Source organism: Castor canadensis, chromosome 11, assembly GCF_047511655.1.
Source record: "Castor canadensis chromosome 11, mCasCan1.hap1v2, whole genome shotgun sequence".
In the NCBI taxonomy this organism is placed as follows: domain Eukaryota; kingdom Metazoa; phylum Chordata; class Mammalia; order Rodentia; family Castoridae; genus Castor; species Castor canadensis.
In genome coordinates, this window is record NC_133396.1 from 120,283,761 (window position 1) to 120,300,838 (window position 17,078).

The 17,078-nt window shown below is 44.5% G+C and overlaps 1 pseudogene; it reads left to right on the plus strand.

Annotated features, from left to right (window-relative positions):
* The first annotated feature begins 1,398 nt into the window (after nucleotides 1-1,398).
* On the plus strand, nucleotides 1,399-1,522 carry LOC141414518 (small nucleolar RNA SNORA48; annotated as a pseudogene).
* Nucleotides 1,523-17,078: the final 15,556 nt, after the last annotated feature.

Consider the following 17,078-nt stretch of genomic DNA (forward strand, 5'->3'; position numbering starts at 1 on the left):
AAATGCAAAACTCTTATCATTTCAGTATGTCTTGTAGTTTGGATATGGTTTAAGTGTTTCACCCAGTGGTTCATGTGTTGGAGGCTTGGTCCTTGGTGTTGTGATAGTGGGACCTTGAAGAGATGGAGCTTAGGGGAGATCCTTAGGCCAACAGGGGATATGCCCTCAAAAGGGATTGTGAGACCCCATATGAACTCTCACTCTTATATCTGTTAAAACTGTACCATGGGCCAAAGCAATGGGGCCACTTGATCTTGAACTTTCAGCCTCCAAAACTATGAGCCAAATAAACCTTTCTCTTTATAAAGTTAGCCTGCCTCAGATAGTTCATTATAGTAATGAAAGATGTACTAAGACAGTATAACTATAAACTCTTTAGGCCTGTTTGTATCATCTATGTTTCCTAGACACCCATTTATATAGAGCATAGACTAAACACATCAGTGTCACTTTACAGACCAAACTGAAATTTTTTTTAAAGCACCCATTCATGAAGTTCTGTCATTCTGCTTTGCACATAATCCCAAATCTGCACTTGAAGTTCAATTCTTCTTATTCATGTTCACATACTATTTCAACCCTGGGTCAGCTATGTTGAATGTTAAGCATATGTTTAGAGCTTCCTGAACATGTCTTATACTTTTTTTTGCCCCTGAGTTTCCTGGAGCTGTGACCTCTCTCAGAAACAGTCTCCAAGCCCCATCTTTGCCCCTCTGACCAAAAGTAAGTCCTCATCCAAGTTCAATGAAAATGGTACCTCCAAGAAGGCTTGCCTGACACCTCCCTTTCTTACATCCCTAACACTTTGTTCCTGCTCTGGCATGGTGTCCTTGCACCATACTCCAACCTTGATCAGCTGTGTGATCAAGAGGACAAAAGTAAGATCTGAGCTAGGCATCAGTGGCTCTCACCTGTAATCTTAGCTACTCAGAAGGCAGAGATCAGGAGGATCACAGTTCAAAGCCAGCCCAGGCAAACAGTTTGTAACACCCTATCTCAAAAAGACCCATCATAAAAAGGACTGGTGGAGTGGCTCAAGGTGTAAGCCCTGAGTTCAAGTTCTAGTACTGAACAAAAAAAGACCCACCCTCACGTGGCAGTGATGCTGAGTTGAACTGAGACTGGAAAGCAACAATTAAAATAATCCACTCAATCATGCTCTTTACTTCATAAATCCCTGAGCAATCTACCTCCTGAGCCAGCTCCAGAAGGTTTCTGTCTCTGAAGGAAGAGTCCTCTGCAAACAAAGACCATTGGGTGAAAGTACAAGGGTTAGGTGGAGATAGCAATAGGAGGTAGATATTTCCAAACTGAGATATAAGCACCTTGAGAGAAAGAGCCAGACTCCTCTGGCTCTTCTATAGTTATCACTCTGTATTGATCACTAAGTGTTAATCCTGTCCTTGATCTAGGTACAGTGGCATCAAGTTGGTGGCTATCATCTCATGCCACCCAGGGGCAAAACAATCCCCTGTTTACCCCAGAGTGGCTTTTGGTCTGTGCACATGCCTTGCACACATATATTTAAAATTAAGTAATTAGTTACAATAAGTGTTGATTTTATTGAACAATAATACTTCAGTCCATCCCTATGGAATTGTGAATTTATGATTTAACAGGATCTAAATAAAAGAACCATGTGGATCATAATGACTCTCCAGAGAAACAGAACCAGGAGAAAGAGAGTACTTAGTAAGTTCACACTGCTGGCTACATGGTCATTGATTCAAGTTCTCTGAAGTTCCTGCCTAGATCACTTTTAATACAAATTTAAGAAAAAGAGAAGAAAAATGTGACTAAAAACTAACTGGGAAAAATAGCCCTTTATCCACCGTCGTCACCAAACTGTAGATTTTGTTGTAGGATGATGTCTATGAGTGAGCTCACTGTCCCACCCCTCCTCTGGTCTGCTTGCCAGACTCCTAAAAAATTCCAGGTGGGTCACACACAAGCTGACCCAGCATGGAGCCAGTGGAAATTCACCAGCCCCTTCCCTGCTCAGTATGGGTCACTGGCCCCTCCATCTGCGTCATCCTTTGTAAGAGGGCAGCTCCTGTTTTCCAGGCAGTGAGCTGCGACCCCAGGGAGCAGACACCTCGGGACTCACCCTTTGGTGTCACATTCCAGCAGCAGGCCCTTTGGATGCGCTCCAGCCCCAGCAGGTGAGGAGTGACCTTTGACCCCTCCCTTGGCTGGGTCAAAAGAGGCTCCCCCACCATGACCCTACACTGTCCATTTCTCCTACATCCTTGCTTCCTCTCAGAGCCCTCTTCTCCTCCCACCTACTTCAGGCTTGCTGAGGTTCCTTTCCCATCATTCTGGCTAGCCATGAGTTCTTATAAAAGAAAAAAGATGGGCTGAGAGAACCCGGACTTTGTGAAAAACCCCACAAGACTCCCAGACTGCACTCCTGACCACTCTGGTTGAACATTCATCTGAAAGAACCAGATTGCTGCTGCTACTGCTGCTGCTGAAATTAATGGAATCTGGCAGGAAAAGCTTTTGTTTTTCCAATCCTAGATTTTGCCAAGCAAACACAGGGATCTTGTTGAAAATGGCCGCTGTGGAGGAGTGGATTTCAGCAAGATATGGAAACTCCCACACCACCCTCAACCCAGGCGCACTACATAAGCGCGCTCTGGGTCCTCTCTGGTTCAGAGATGTTGGCAATTTTTTTTTTAGTGCAACTAAAATGTTAAACAGGAAGCCTTTTCAGGATCCCTGCCACAGAGAGTAACCAAGTGCCAACTTCTCTTCTTTCCAATGGCAGCAGCTCCAATCCGACATTTTGTGACTTGGGATGCTGATTACAGGTTCAGAGGAATGGAGTCAGACAACCTGGAGAAATCCTACTGCCTTGAAGAAGGGCATTTGTCCTCCATATCCCAACACCTATCAATCTGGCCTGAGGTTCTGGTGTCCCAATGAGTACCCCTACTGGCACTGAAAGAGTAGATGGACAGAGACAAACACAGGTTGCATCAAAAGTGCTAATTTATTTCCCAGGTGAAAAGGAATCCTTTTCCACACAACTTGAACAGGTCAAAACTGCCACGATCTCCTCCCCCTCATTTCTCCACCTGATTTCATCCCACAAATAGAACTGAAAGAGGGATTGGGTTACCGCCATGACTTGAAAGGCAGCATTTGTGCCTCTCTGCCACTATCTGTCCTCATGCCATTGTTTTAGGGCAGAGCAAGTGTCAATCCGCAGTCTTCCCCACAGAGGCTTTTGTGGAAACAGAAACTTTGCATGGCCTAAAAGAAACTGAATTAAGTAGCCAGGTAAACAGAACACAACATTCATTTTCCATTAGTAGCACTTGGGAAGAAAGAAGGAACCCAGGGAAGGAGAAGTGGGAGAGCATGGGTGCCAGTTTGGGGACAAGTCACTTCATACATGGTTTTGGGCAAATGATAACACTTAAGTGTGACTCCAAGATAAGCCCAGTTTTCACTGGTGTATGCTTTCTCTAATCTTCTGGATACAGCCACACAAGTCAACAATCAGTTACTGCTCCAAGCATTGCCTAATGTGACAGGTCTGGCATTCCAAAAAGGAACTGTGTCTTTTGTCCTCCTAAATACCCCCCAGGTCCTTAACTAGCACAGAACCACTAAATATCCATGGAAGGAAGAGAGGAAAGGAGAGATGGAGGAAGATAGCAAAGGGTGGAAAGGGTAAAAGTATCCGTTGGTTAGTAAAATGGAAATGATGGTAATCATCTACTTACTGAACAAGGTCAAAGGGAGCACAGGCCACACAAATCACTGGAACCCACCAGACCCTCCTTACTAGGCCAGCTTGCCCATCCCCTAGCTGCTGTGATGAGTGGCTCCCAGTTGTCTCTTGTTCAAAGATGGTCTTCAACAGAACAGCAGCTACCTCACCCCTAGCATCCCCATCCTGGGAGGCAGCTCACAGCCACTAACTGACTGTCACAAGAGTACAAAATACAGCCCCTTTGCCTCAACGTAGGACCCATGTCATAGTGCAATTTATGCTTCAGAGCTCACTGTGGGCCCAGGTGGACTGGACTCCAGATGAGACTACAGTCTTGCTTAGGCCTTCTCATCACTCCTCTGCCTCCCTCAGGCCCAGTCACATAGGCTGGGCCCTCCATCAGCCCTGTTCCCCTAAATCCTGCTGCAAGCTCTGCTTCAGAGGAATCCAAGAAAGACACAGAGGTCCAGTTAGGAGAGAATAGAAGGGTCTCTCTCAAGGGAAAGAGTGGGGCTCCCCCCTACATGGATCATTTCTAATCAAGTAGTTCTTGGTGGGAGTTGTGTGACAGAACAGCATAACAGCCCCCATTTCCCCAAATTAGTGTTTATACATCTTTTAAAATAACTAGCACCTCCATCTTTTTTTTCCCTGTGTTAAGGAAAAAAAAACAGGACCTTGTACATGGTAAACAAGCACTCTTACCACTTAGCTACATCCCAGCCCTTGGTGGGTTTTTTTTAAAATTTTTATTGTTTTTGTATTCATATGTGCGTACAATGCTTGGGTCATTTCTCCCCTCTTCCCCCACCCCCTCCCTTACCACCCACTTTGCCCCCTCCCTCTCTCCCCCACCCCCTCAATACCCAGCAGAAACTATTTTGCCCTTATTTCTAATTTTGTTGTAGAGAAGGTTATAAGCAATAATAGGAAGGAACAAGGGTTTTTGCTGGTTGAGATAAGGATAGCTATACAGGGCATTAACTCACATTGATTTCCTGTGCGTGGGTGTTACCTTCTAGGTTAATTCTTTTTGATCTCACCTTTTCTCTAGTTCCTGGTCCCCTTTTCCTATTGGCCTCAGTTGCTTTTAAGGTATCTGCTTTAGTTTCTCTGAGTTAAGGGCAACAAATGCTAGCTAATTTTTTAGGTGTCTTACCTATCCTCACACCTCCCTTGTGTGCTCTCGCTTTTATCATGTGCTCAAAGTCCAATCCCCTTGTTCTGTTTGCCCTTGATCTAATGTCCACATATGAGGGAGAACATACGATTTTTGGTTTTTTGAGTCAGGCTAACCTCACTCAGAATGATGTTCTCCAATTCCATCCATTTACCAGCGAATGATAACATTTCGTTCTTCTTCATGGCTGCATAAAATTCCATTGTGTATAGATACCACATTTTCTTGATCCATTCATCAGTAGTGGGGCATCTTGTCTGTTTCCATAACTTGCCAGCCCTTGGTTTTTTGATACAGGGTCTTATATAGCTGAGGCTGGCCTTAAACTCAAGATCCTTCTGCCTCACTAGTACTGGGATTACATGAGTACACCACCACACCCAATGCCACCCCCATCTTGATTAACTCATTTGGTGGAACCAACTAGTTCACACACTAGAAAATTAAGAAAAGAGAAAGCACAGGACCAAGGGTGAGTAAGCAGAAGACCTTGGAGGAGTTTTTAAGATATGAGCCCCCTATGTTATCAAAGTTGCAAGCAACAGGTAGGTGGCATGCTCAAATGAAGCCTAAGGTAGAACCAGTTAAAAATTGTGGGCAAGATAATAGAAAACCAGAAGGTACCAGTGTAATACCCAGGGCTGCTGACAGAGGAGCTATTACTACCCCCAAGGCCTGAAGAGAAAGGGGAGGAAGTGATTGCAAGAGAAAAGAAGTCATAGATACAGGCAGCCTAAGTGCACCCCACAGGAAAGAGCCAGAAAACTACCCCGAACTCACCCTCTTCCCAAAATACCCAGTTTTACCCACTTTATTCCTGCTATCTTTTGCCTTTATTCTCTCCTCCTTTCTCTTCTTGGCAAGAAGCCAATAGGCCCAAAAGCTCAGTCTCCTGAAACCGAAAGCAGAATTGAAAAGGGCCACAAGTAGAACTAAAGGTACAATTAGAAGATAGCCAACATTTTTTTGGCTTTTTAAATATTTTTAACATTTTTATATTTTTAAGCACTTAAAAGATGTTTTCAGTTTTAAGAAATTGAACATTGTTTTGCCCTGTGATCTGTTCTCAAATATAGAATGATCTCAAGTCTGTTCTATTCTTTTCTAACATCTCAACTTCAAACACTTTACTGGGAAGAAACCATCTAATAAATCCATTCTCATGCATTCACTCGATCATTCAGCCTCCTGTATATTTGCCATGTGCTATTCCAGGAGGTTAAGGAAATAAAGATGGCTGAAGTCAACACATCCTTTAGCCCCACAGAATTTAGGGGTCTCCTCCTGCTGCCAACCTAGAACCTCACCTACCTGAGAAAAATTAGGTCTTCAGTTCCCCCTCATTATTTCCAGTGTCATTTTAGGACCTTTGATATCTCATATATTCCAAATGAGATAATGAAATCTTTGTGTGGAAGTTAAGGTGCAAGCCACAGCCTAATGTGACACCTGTTTCATTAATGAATCAAGGAAGAGGATATGACAGCATGGTTCAAGTGGTAGAGCACCTGCCTAGCAAGTGTGAGGCCCTAAATTCAAACCCCAGTACTGCCAAAACATAACAAATAAATTTTAAAAAATTTTAGAGTCCAGGAAGAAGTCTGTGAACTAGCTTCTGGACTTGGGGACACCATCAGATTGCAGTGAGGCTGGGTCCTGCTGAGCAGCTAAAGTCATGTCAGCTTCTGGCACCCTCAAGCTGGCAATGGCTAAGATGTCTGGGTCACCTTATGAACTCTTCTTCCTCCCTGTTGGACTTGGCACCATGAGGCCACCTGGCATGCTAGTTGTAGAAAGCATACATGAGCATCCAAGGGCCCAGTCCTGCCCTGGAATTGCAGGGATGGTGCTATGTCTATGACCAAACTCCTTCCTCCTTTGGAGGCACTCATTAAGTACTCATCAATTATACTACACCGAATTTTTTAAAAATCCACTCAGGAGACAAAGCACACAAAAAGAGCTCTGTAGCAAAGGAAAGAGCCTTGAGGTACTATTATCACTGAAAAGCAGAGCTGAGTGAACAAGGAACGAGGAGGTCTGAACAGGCCAGGCCCCGCCCCGAGAGACTTCTAAGGGAAAAAGGGACATTTCATTTATTAGTGATTTAAGAGTGTGAAGGAGCGAGCTCTACCTCCTCCCATCTCCCATCCTCAAGCTCCATGAAGATCCGTGTTGCAAGGGAACTTAGCGCATCCTACAGATCAGAGACTCCCCATCATGCCCGACTCCAAACAACATGGCTCCATAGTGTTGTGATGACAGCTGTGGGGCAGTGCAGAGAGGTCTTTGTGGTAGATGGACCTAGCTTTTCATTCTGGCACCACCACTTTGCTGATGCTTGATTTTGAACAAACCACTTAATCCCTCTGTATCTGTCTTCCGATCTAATAAGAGGGATCTGGTGACTCCCTCCAACACTGTTCTGCGTAGTTCACAAGACAACCCACGTAAATGTACTGAACATAGTGTTTTCTGTGTAGTGGGTTCTCAATAAATGGGAGCTACTTCAGACAGAAAGAAACTGAAAAACCAAAGCCAAGAAAGAAGTTCCATAATTTCTCCTAGACCCAAGACTGTAAGCATGGCCCTTGACCTAACCCTCAGCCCATCCCCTATCTCGGAAGTAGCCTTTAAAATTCTCTTTTTAATTTGTTCATGACCAAATTAAAATAAGAACAAAAGGTAGGCAGTGTAGACATTTCCAACAATATAAATATAGAAGAATGAGGCATTTGGTGTCAGGAAACCTGGTTTCCTTCCAGTCCCAAAGATGCTGCAAATTAGTATGACCTTGGGCAAATCACTTAGTTTCCCAGGGCTTCAGTTTCCTCATTTCTGAAAAGGACATAGAAAAGGGTGTCTGCGCACAGGAAATCAATGTGAGTCAATGCCCTGTATAGCTATCCTTATCTCAACCAGCAAAAACCCTTGTTCCTTCCTATTATTGCTTATACTCTCTCTACAACAAAATTAGAAATAAGGGCAAAATAGTTTCTGCTGGGTATTGAGGGGGGGTGAGAGGGAGGGGGCGGAGTGGGTGGTAAGGGAGGGGGTGGGGGCAGGGGGGAGAAATGAACCAAGCCTTGTATGCACATATGAATAATAAAAGAAAAATGAAAAAAAAAAAAGAGAATATACAGTAAAAAAAAAAAAAAGAAAGAAAAAAAAAGAAAAGGGTGTCTGGCAGAGAAAAGAATGAATGAGGCTATATGATCCATGAATCTTCAAGACCAAAAATTGTATATGGCCATAGCACTTAATAGGCAGATGAATAAATGAGTAGGCAAGTATTTCATTATTTCTTGATTAGATTAATAAAAAATAGCTGTAAATTAATTTCAAGCTCAAGAGAAAGGTTTCAATTTTTCATTGCACTATTACCTGTTCTCATATGGTCATGCCCAAGAAAAGGCATTGTCTATCCCTTTCCCTTCCTTCCTGGGATCCACCTCCATTTCCCCTGAGCAGCCATCTTCTAAGAAGGAACAACAGACAAGAGTTAAACAACAGAATTCCCTGGAACCAGAAGGTTCTGGTTATCCATCCCCACCTACCTCTTCTTCCTAAGAATTTCTCAGCTAAGCCTGCTGATCCCCCAAGTAACTTGGTGCCCAGCCCTCCTGGGCCATGCCTGCCATTGGAAGAACACAGTGCACATGTCTAAGCAGAATCGGTTTGCTAAAAATACTCTGCATTCCTGAGTGACAACAAAAGCTCTCTTCTCAAAACCCATGGACAGCCAAGCTAAAAACAGTAACCGGTAGCTTCAAATGGCACAGGCAACAAAAGGTAGAGGAGCCTGAAAACAGCATGCCACTTTAAGCCATCTGCCATCTTGGCCCGCCCTGGCTGCTGTCTTCCCATCAGTGAGGGACATCTTAGTGCCGTACATAGCTGGGCTTCTAGGCAGGGAGTACAGGCAGTGCCACATCTTGGACTGGAAGAGCAGGAGGGCCTGGTGAGGGGAAGGTGGGTGTTGGCTCTCTCATCTACCCACTAGCCTGTGTGCAGTCTAGCTCAAAGTCTGGATATCTTCCCAGGAAAGGTGACAGAGGCAGAGAAAGTCTACAAGAGCAGCATGAGAAATCCAGGCTGCCTACAGCAGAGACTTCTGGGAGTTGAAGCAGGTTTTGGAAAAAACATTCACCTACTTAACTAAAGTGAGAACATGTCTGTGGTAAGAAAGGAAATGTTGGAAACACTCAAAAAGCAACAGCTCAGACCCACATATTCCAGGAAGCCAAGGATCTACTCAGCCCCACTCTTGTCCTGTGAGCCCAGTCTTACAAGTTACCTCCTCCCCAGAGCTGCCCTGCACCCTCCCCAACCCCGCCATGCCTGAGTTGCACCCTGCCTCTGTGGACCAACAGCCTTACTGCACTGAGTTGTAATTGACCCCTTACCAGGTTTCCATGCTATGGAAAACTCCTTGAAGGAAGGGTCTGTATCTTGCTCTGTATGTTCCATGCCTGGTAGTCAGGACTGTTTCTTGAAGAGCCAAGGAAGAGGCCTGTGAGTTACCTTCCGGACTTGGTTGAAAAGCCAAGTGAAACTTTTCCATAGATAAGGCTTCTGTGGTTTTGTTGCTAGACAGTTCTGTTAACTTGAATCTGTCCTGTCTATGCCTTGAGACTAGAGTCTGCTTGAAGACTGGAACTGCTCTTTTTTTAATATATAGGTGGACATAGACCTTAGAATCCAATGTTGTTTACTAAGATTTCATCTACCTATATTTTATTTTTTATTTATTTTTGCAGTACTAGGGTTTGAACTTAGGACCTTGTGCTTGCTAGGCAAGCTCTTTACACTTGAGCTATACCCCCACCCCAAGGTTTCATATATTGATGTGCAAACCAATCTATAGATTCTCTATGTATATTAATTCAATGTGGCAGTAGACTATTATGGGGATCATTCATTTAATTATAAATCTGATTTCTAAAGGACTTGAGCTTGGTTATATACAGAGAGAAACTTAGAAAGATAAGTGAGGGCTGGTGGAATGGCCCAAGTAGTAGTGTCCGCCTAGAAAGCATGAGCTCCTGAGTTCAAACCCCCATACCACAAAAAAAAAAAAGAAAGAAAGAAAAAGAAAAACAAGTGAGGAAGTTAGAGTGAAGAAAATGTAAGAACAGGATGAAGCCAAACATGAACTGTAAGTAACATGGTGCCCCAATACATGTACTTTTAGAAATGCACTGCAATCTGATTCCGAGCTTGCACAAAAATAAAATATGAACAATTACACAAACTTTGATATCCAAAAGTCAAATAAATAAATAAGTAAATAAAACCCTTTGAATCCAGTGTTATAAACATATATCTTACGTACAACTCAGCAAAGGAGGGAGGATAAGTGGCTCAGCAAAATCCACTCTCACCAATGAAAGCACAGGTCAAAGTGCATGCCCTCACAACATGAGGAAGGGGGTGTTCATTTCTGTGTGGAGCATGATGGGTTACTACAATGCAGAGTCAGAAGTGAAAGTTAAAAGTTGATGTAAGTTTCTCTGCACCTCTGTCAATTTTTGTCATTGTGTTCCATCCAATTATCCCCTCAGCCTTGCAATGCACATGCCCATCTTTCCTCATGTCTTTGAGCAGGCTCACACCACCAAGAGGCACAAAGGAAGCTATTGTTAGGATGACAGCTGATAGGGAAAGTCTCCCCAAATCATGTGTTCTATGCTGTGCTTTCTCTTGCCCCTGGTGCTGACCTTTTGGCTCCTAGTTACTCATGAGTAGCTCCTTTGCCTGGCTCTATGAATCTTGAGTCTATCAGACTCATCGATGCCTCTGGCTTCTCCTCCACCACTCTGACTAGACCTGAAGAAGCTCAGATCATCTTCTGGCCTACTTGGGTTCTTATCACCCAAACTCAGAGTGGTGTGTGTATGGCGATTCCCAACCACTCAATAGCACTGACATCTTCTCTGACCTGCTGAACACTTCAATACTCCTTTCTCGAAAGATGAACATAGATTTTATACATTGATTTGCCTTGAAGGATTTGTATCTTGAGAATTTAGAATGGGGTTTGTGGAAGTTTCTATAAAGGAGAGGAAGGAGACTGTGGCCAGTTGCATGAGAGGACCTGACGTCCAGGCTAAGGTGGAAGCTTTGCCCACATAAGCCATGACATATGCTGCACATAGACACTGACAACAGAAGTTGTCAGCTGAGACCTGTGGGCAGGTCTCCATCTCATCACCTTGCCTCCTGGTGACTAGCAACACGAGACGCAGGTGCTTGATACACATAGATGGAAGAAGTGAAAGAATCCCATCCGGTAGTGCCTTCCCTGATGTGACTGCAAAACAGAGACTGAGACAACCAGAAAGGGACTTGGGGGGCAGTAGCCCCTCTGGAACTCTCCAAGTAATAAGTTCCACCATACAAAAAAAGGTAGTAACCCAAAAGGTTCTCAGAGCTGCCCCATGACACCAGAAAGGCAGGGAGGGAATACACTCAACCACCTCCCTGTTGAGCAACTGTCCTCAGTCAAACACAATATGCAAGGTGGGCAAGAAGGGCAATGTGCCATGCCCTGTGCTGGCTATGGAGAAAACAGAAATGGAAAATGCAGTCCCTATTCTCGGGGACACTAAAGCCTAAAGAGAAGATGGGCTAACAGCAGTGAGGATGGCCGCCATCACTGAGCCCTCACAGACCCCAGGCACTGTGCCACATTTTGCATATGGTGTCTCATTTAATCCTCTCAAGGTCACTAAAAGGCAATGGCATCTTCATTTTATGGGGAAAAGAACAGAGACCCAGAGAGGTCACAGACTTCCTAGATGCTACTGGATTCGGTTTTGAATCAGTTCAGAAGAGCCCAAGGTCAAAGCCACTGACTCACTGTGAAATTATTCTCCATGTTCTTCCCACCCACCCTGAACCTGATGCTATATTCCTCTTTTGAGCCTTTGCAGGTGCCATTTGCCTCCTCTGAAAACCTACCTTCCCTCTATCAAATCCTTTCTCATCTGGAATGTCAGCCCTCACTCAGCTCTGACCCTTCCTTTTATAGAATGCTCTCGCATGTGAATGGTGTCTTTGTATTGCCTTGTGCTGCTTCGGAACCACTCTGAAATGATTCCCTGTGGCTGGTTGTTGTTGATATTTACCATGTGTGTTCCTGGAGCCCACCACAAACCTGATCTGTAAGCTCCCATGGATGAAAGTCCTTTCCAGGGGTCTGCTGGGTCCAGCTCTGGTGCCAACTATTAAATCTTTAGGAAGTTTTCAATCTAGATAGTAACCATTGGCAGCTTGAAATCAGCCATGGTGAGAAATTGGCAGTGGCTACACATCAGGACCACCCCACCCCCACCCCCCCACCCCCGCCCCTGGCATGCTAACGGCTGAGCATTCAGTAGCATACCGTTGCTTTTAACTCTTGCTCCCCAACTCACTGTCTTCCCAGTTTCTTGTCCCATGAAGTGGGTCCATCCCTGAGTGAATGCATGCAGTGGACGCATGGAGACAGGAGCACTATCAGAAAAGCCAGTGTTTGGTGAGCAGAGAGGGGTAGCAGACATCCAGAGAGGGAGAATTGAATCCACAACTAATTTTCCTCAGTTCTCTATTGTCCCTTTAGCCAACATTTTTTTTTCTGGTGGTACTGGAGTTCGAACTCAGCACCTCACACTTGCTAGACAGGCACTTTGCAATTTGAGCCATGCCTCCAGCCCTAGCCAACATTTTTTCAAATTTTAACCATGTTCCAGATTCTTTCCATATGCAATCACACTTAATCCTTGGAGAACTCTAAGGCTGAATCATTTAATGCCATCCCAAGAACATGGGAATTACCCATCAGAACCCAAACTCAACCCCAGATCTGTAGGGCTCCAAAGTTAGAGCCTTCTCTACTACATCAGACCCCCTGGAATGCTTCATGTCATGGGTTCAAGATTCCCCCAACTTTTGCTATTGGCCAATGACAGCTGGAAGGAGCAGTGGCAGAAGAGAAGAGGGGGAGGATGGGAGCATAGGCTCTACTGGAGAACTGGGGAAAAGAAAGCCATTTCTGGAAGCCCACACAAGCAGCTCTGTGGATGAGTTACAAGCCATCTCCACACTGACCAAGACCTGCTGCTCAGCAGGAGAGACAGCTATACTGCTTGGTTCTGTGTGAGTATTTTACAGAGTTGCAAGGAACAGGGGAAATCTCTCTTCTGCCGCTACTGCAGGCACAGAAATAAAAAACTAAAACCAAAGTTTGCCAGACTTGCCAGTGGGTGGAGAAAGCATAGTAGAGAAAATCTCCCCCAGAACAGCAGCCCTGGACACCTCAGATCAGTAGTCATTCCCCCAGTGAAGCTCACCCATGCCTCTCAGAAGCCATACCTGATGTCACATATGTCCCATTTCTACCTGACCTCCAGACTGCAGAGACCTGGGGATCAAGGAGCAAGCTGAGGCACAGAAGAGCAGAGCCATGACAGGCACTCACGGTGGGTCAGGGCAGAGCATAAACAGGGCAGTGGGGGGTAAACCAAGCAGAGTGAGAAGGGCTTAAAAACAGTAGTGGGCTGCTGAGTGCTTAACTACTAGCATTTCAGAGGGGGAAGGCCCTGGTCTGTAGTTTTTTCCAGTTGCTGCCATGTAAATTCCCCATGACTGGTTGCAAGTTACCAACTATTTAACAACCAGCCTGCAAATTTCCTGAACAGTTAATAATTGACACCAGCTGGAACCAGATCCAGGTGACCCTTAGAAAAGACACTGGTCCATGATGATCTAGTAGATCAGGTGTGAAGACGGGCTCTGGAACAAACCTAGTAAAGAAGGAACAACAGCCAGCAGCATGGTTCCTACCAGGGCAGAGTTTTGGACTCTGCATTCAGCTAGCCTGCCAGGAAGTCACCAACCACCCAGCCTCCTATGTGCTCCTTTGCTGTCTGAGGCCACCATGGCCTCCCCTCTCTCCCATCACACCTATCTTCTGCTTGCCTAACACCACCGGTGCTCTGAAACCATTTTCTCCCACCTTCTCAGAGGTCAATCCTCAGCCTTTCCCTCTCTTCTTATTCCTTTCCACCAGTGTTTGAACATAACTTGGTATCTTCTTTTTTTAATTCTTTTTGGTGGTACTTGGAGTTGAACTTTCACACTTGCTAAACAGGTGCCCTACTGCTTGAGCCATGCCTCTAGCCCTTTTTTCTCTGATTATTTTTGAGTAGAGTCTTGCTTGCTGCCCAGGTTGGTGTGAACTGCAATCCACCTATTTTACAGTTCTGTCTTAGCAGGGATGACAGGCATGTACCACCACACCCAGCCATTAAGATGGGGTCTTATGAATTTTTTTTCCCAGCCTGACCTGAACCCACAAATCTCCAGATCTCAACCTCTCAAGTAGATAGAATTATAGGCATGAGGTGTCTGGCTGCTTCTTCTTCTTTTTTTTATTAAATAAGTTTCTCCTGACCATTCATCCCACTTTCAACTCCCGTTTCCTCTTCCTCTGCTTACAAGTGAACTTTCTGGAAGGATTGTCTGCTCTGTCCTTCATCTCCCATTGGTCCCTGTGTCCCTGTCTTCTTGTTCCTGTCCCACCTCTCCCTTGAAAGCTCAGAGAAACAACTGGCAAGCACTTTCTGCAGATCTGACCATCTCAGAGTCCTCCATGTCAAGAATTAAACAGCAAAAAGCACGGACAAACGTTAGGATAATGAGTGCTGAAAATGGTGATTTTCCAAGTCCTTCCAGAAGGAATGCTACTCAAGAGGCTAAGGAGAGTTGATCTTTGTTTCAGAAGTTCTTTAAACTGCTTGTGAGTAGCAGTGTGCAGGATGGCGACAAATTGAGAATGAGACAAAACTCTGCATAATAGCAAGACAGAGGAATTTGAAGTTGGGAACGGAGGGACAAAGGACACGAGGTTAAAATTCACTGGTTTAGCTTTGCAGAAAAAGAAAGAAACAAGGATTGTTAGTGGAGTGGCAATAAAAATACCTTTAGAAAACTATTCTTGGAGCTCAGGAGACATTTAAGTGGGTGACTGTGAAGTATGTGATGTTAGCCCTCTCTAGGTCTACCCCCGTGAAACCTTCAGTAAATGCCACAAGGCTCACTAATGCATTAGTATGAGTGGGTTGAGGGAGGGGAAGCGCAACAAGAAAAATAAGGGGACAGCTGACATCTGGGTTACACCAGCTACAGCAGGGAGGAATGACAAGTGAATTCAGCAAAAATGTTTTATTTCCACATCTATTGTCAAGCCTAATTATTGGTTGAAATTAGAGGTTCTGCCCTGATCATGGCCGTGAATAAATAAAAATATGTTTGAATTTCAGCAGATGTCATTGAATTTCACATCTTTCCCTTCTGAGAAATGAAAAGGAAGATCCAGCTAGCCCTCTCTTGCACAACAACATCTACGTGTAAGGTACAGAAACCTTGTTCTGGAAATGATTTACCTGACCAAAAAATGGACTCCCATCTGAGTTCCTGAGTTCCTCAGACTGTGGAAGAGGCACCATTGGTATTTCATCCAAACTCAGCAAGATAACGGCAGTTTGTAGAAACAGTGTTCCTTGGCACACTACACATGTGCAATACTCACATAGTTGATCATTTAATCATACATAGCAAGAGCCAACTCTGGGCCAGGGAATGCAAGTGGCATTGAGAAAAATACAAAGATGAATAAGACGTGGCTTTGACCTTGAGGAGCTCATTGATGCCCGCCAACATCTGGGAGTCTCTACAGTCAGCTCTCTGTAGCCACAGGTTCTGCATCCATGGATCCAAGCAACCACTGGCAGAAAATTTTAAAAAGTGTGCCTGTATTGACCAGTATAGGCTTTTTCATTGTGATTATTCACCAAACAAGACAGTGTGACAACTATTTACACAGCGTTTACAGTGTACTAGGTTTTACAAGTAATCTAGAAATGACTTAAAGTATACGGGGGATGTGTAGGTTCCATGTAAATTCTGTATCATTTTGTGTAAGGGACTTGAGCAGCTGTAAATGTTGGAATGGAGGTGATTGGAAGCTGCAGACACTGAGGGATGACTGTAATTCCATGAATGACAACTAATGTTGACATCCCAGTTAGGAATGAGGACGTTATCACATAATTCCTCTCCCTGCAAATCACCCTAAGGTTTTGCTTGACAAAAACACGGTCCCCAGTCCTGAACCAATCCACGTCTTTCTTCCCACCAATCCACTTTTGCTTGCACCATGCCGACTTGGTCCACCTGCTGCCATCTCGCCCACCTCCACAACTTGAGACTGTGCTATAGAGACCATGTTCCTATTTCTCCTGCCTTCCCCACTTTCTCCCTTCACCAGCTGTGCATGTAGCATGCCACCTGCTTTGCCATGGTGAGTTTCAGCAGCCCCATGAGCAGTCCATTGTTTCTTCTGATAAAATTCTTAAAAATCTAGATGCAATGACTCCACAGAAGCAGGCTTCCAACTGCATCATGGGGGAGAGGGGGTTTTTTCTGTACCAGTGATTGTGCCAAATTAACTACTGCCTGCTTACCAACTCACCAAAAGGCATACATTCCTTATGGCCAAACCTTGCTAAGATTTTTAAGGCAGAGAAATTAAGATTCAAGAACTAAATGACTATGAGAGCCTCCCTTCAGCTCTGTCACTGAAAGTGGGGCTCTTTCTTAATGCGAAGATAAGAATCTTTCTTATCAGGAATGACAATCAGCATACACTTAGCCTTGCATCTTAGACAAGAATAGAAAGGAAAACAAAACAAAAAATATATGGAAAAAGGACACTGGATTATTTATGCCAACCTTCATTGGGCACTGTATTTAGTAGTAGGCACTGTGCTATATTCTATCATTTAATCCCTGTGATAATATTATGAAATAAGTACTATAATTCTACCCATTTCACTGATTTGAGAACCAAGGCACTAACTGAGGCTGGTAACTACTTGGCAGAACCAAGACTTGATGTGGTTCACAGCCTCTTTACCACTAGTATTTCTCTAGTTGCTCTACTAGATAGGCCTTCAGTGCACCTTCATTCAGACCAAAATACCATTCCATTGTGTTGATCCAGCCAGGAGCTGTCCATGGAGGTCTACACATTGTAGGAAAGTTCCCTGTGCATAGACTTCCATCACCTCTGCTTGTTTAGTTCATTATCAGGGAGCCATACTGGCCTCTTGAAGGACTCCTGCCACAAGC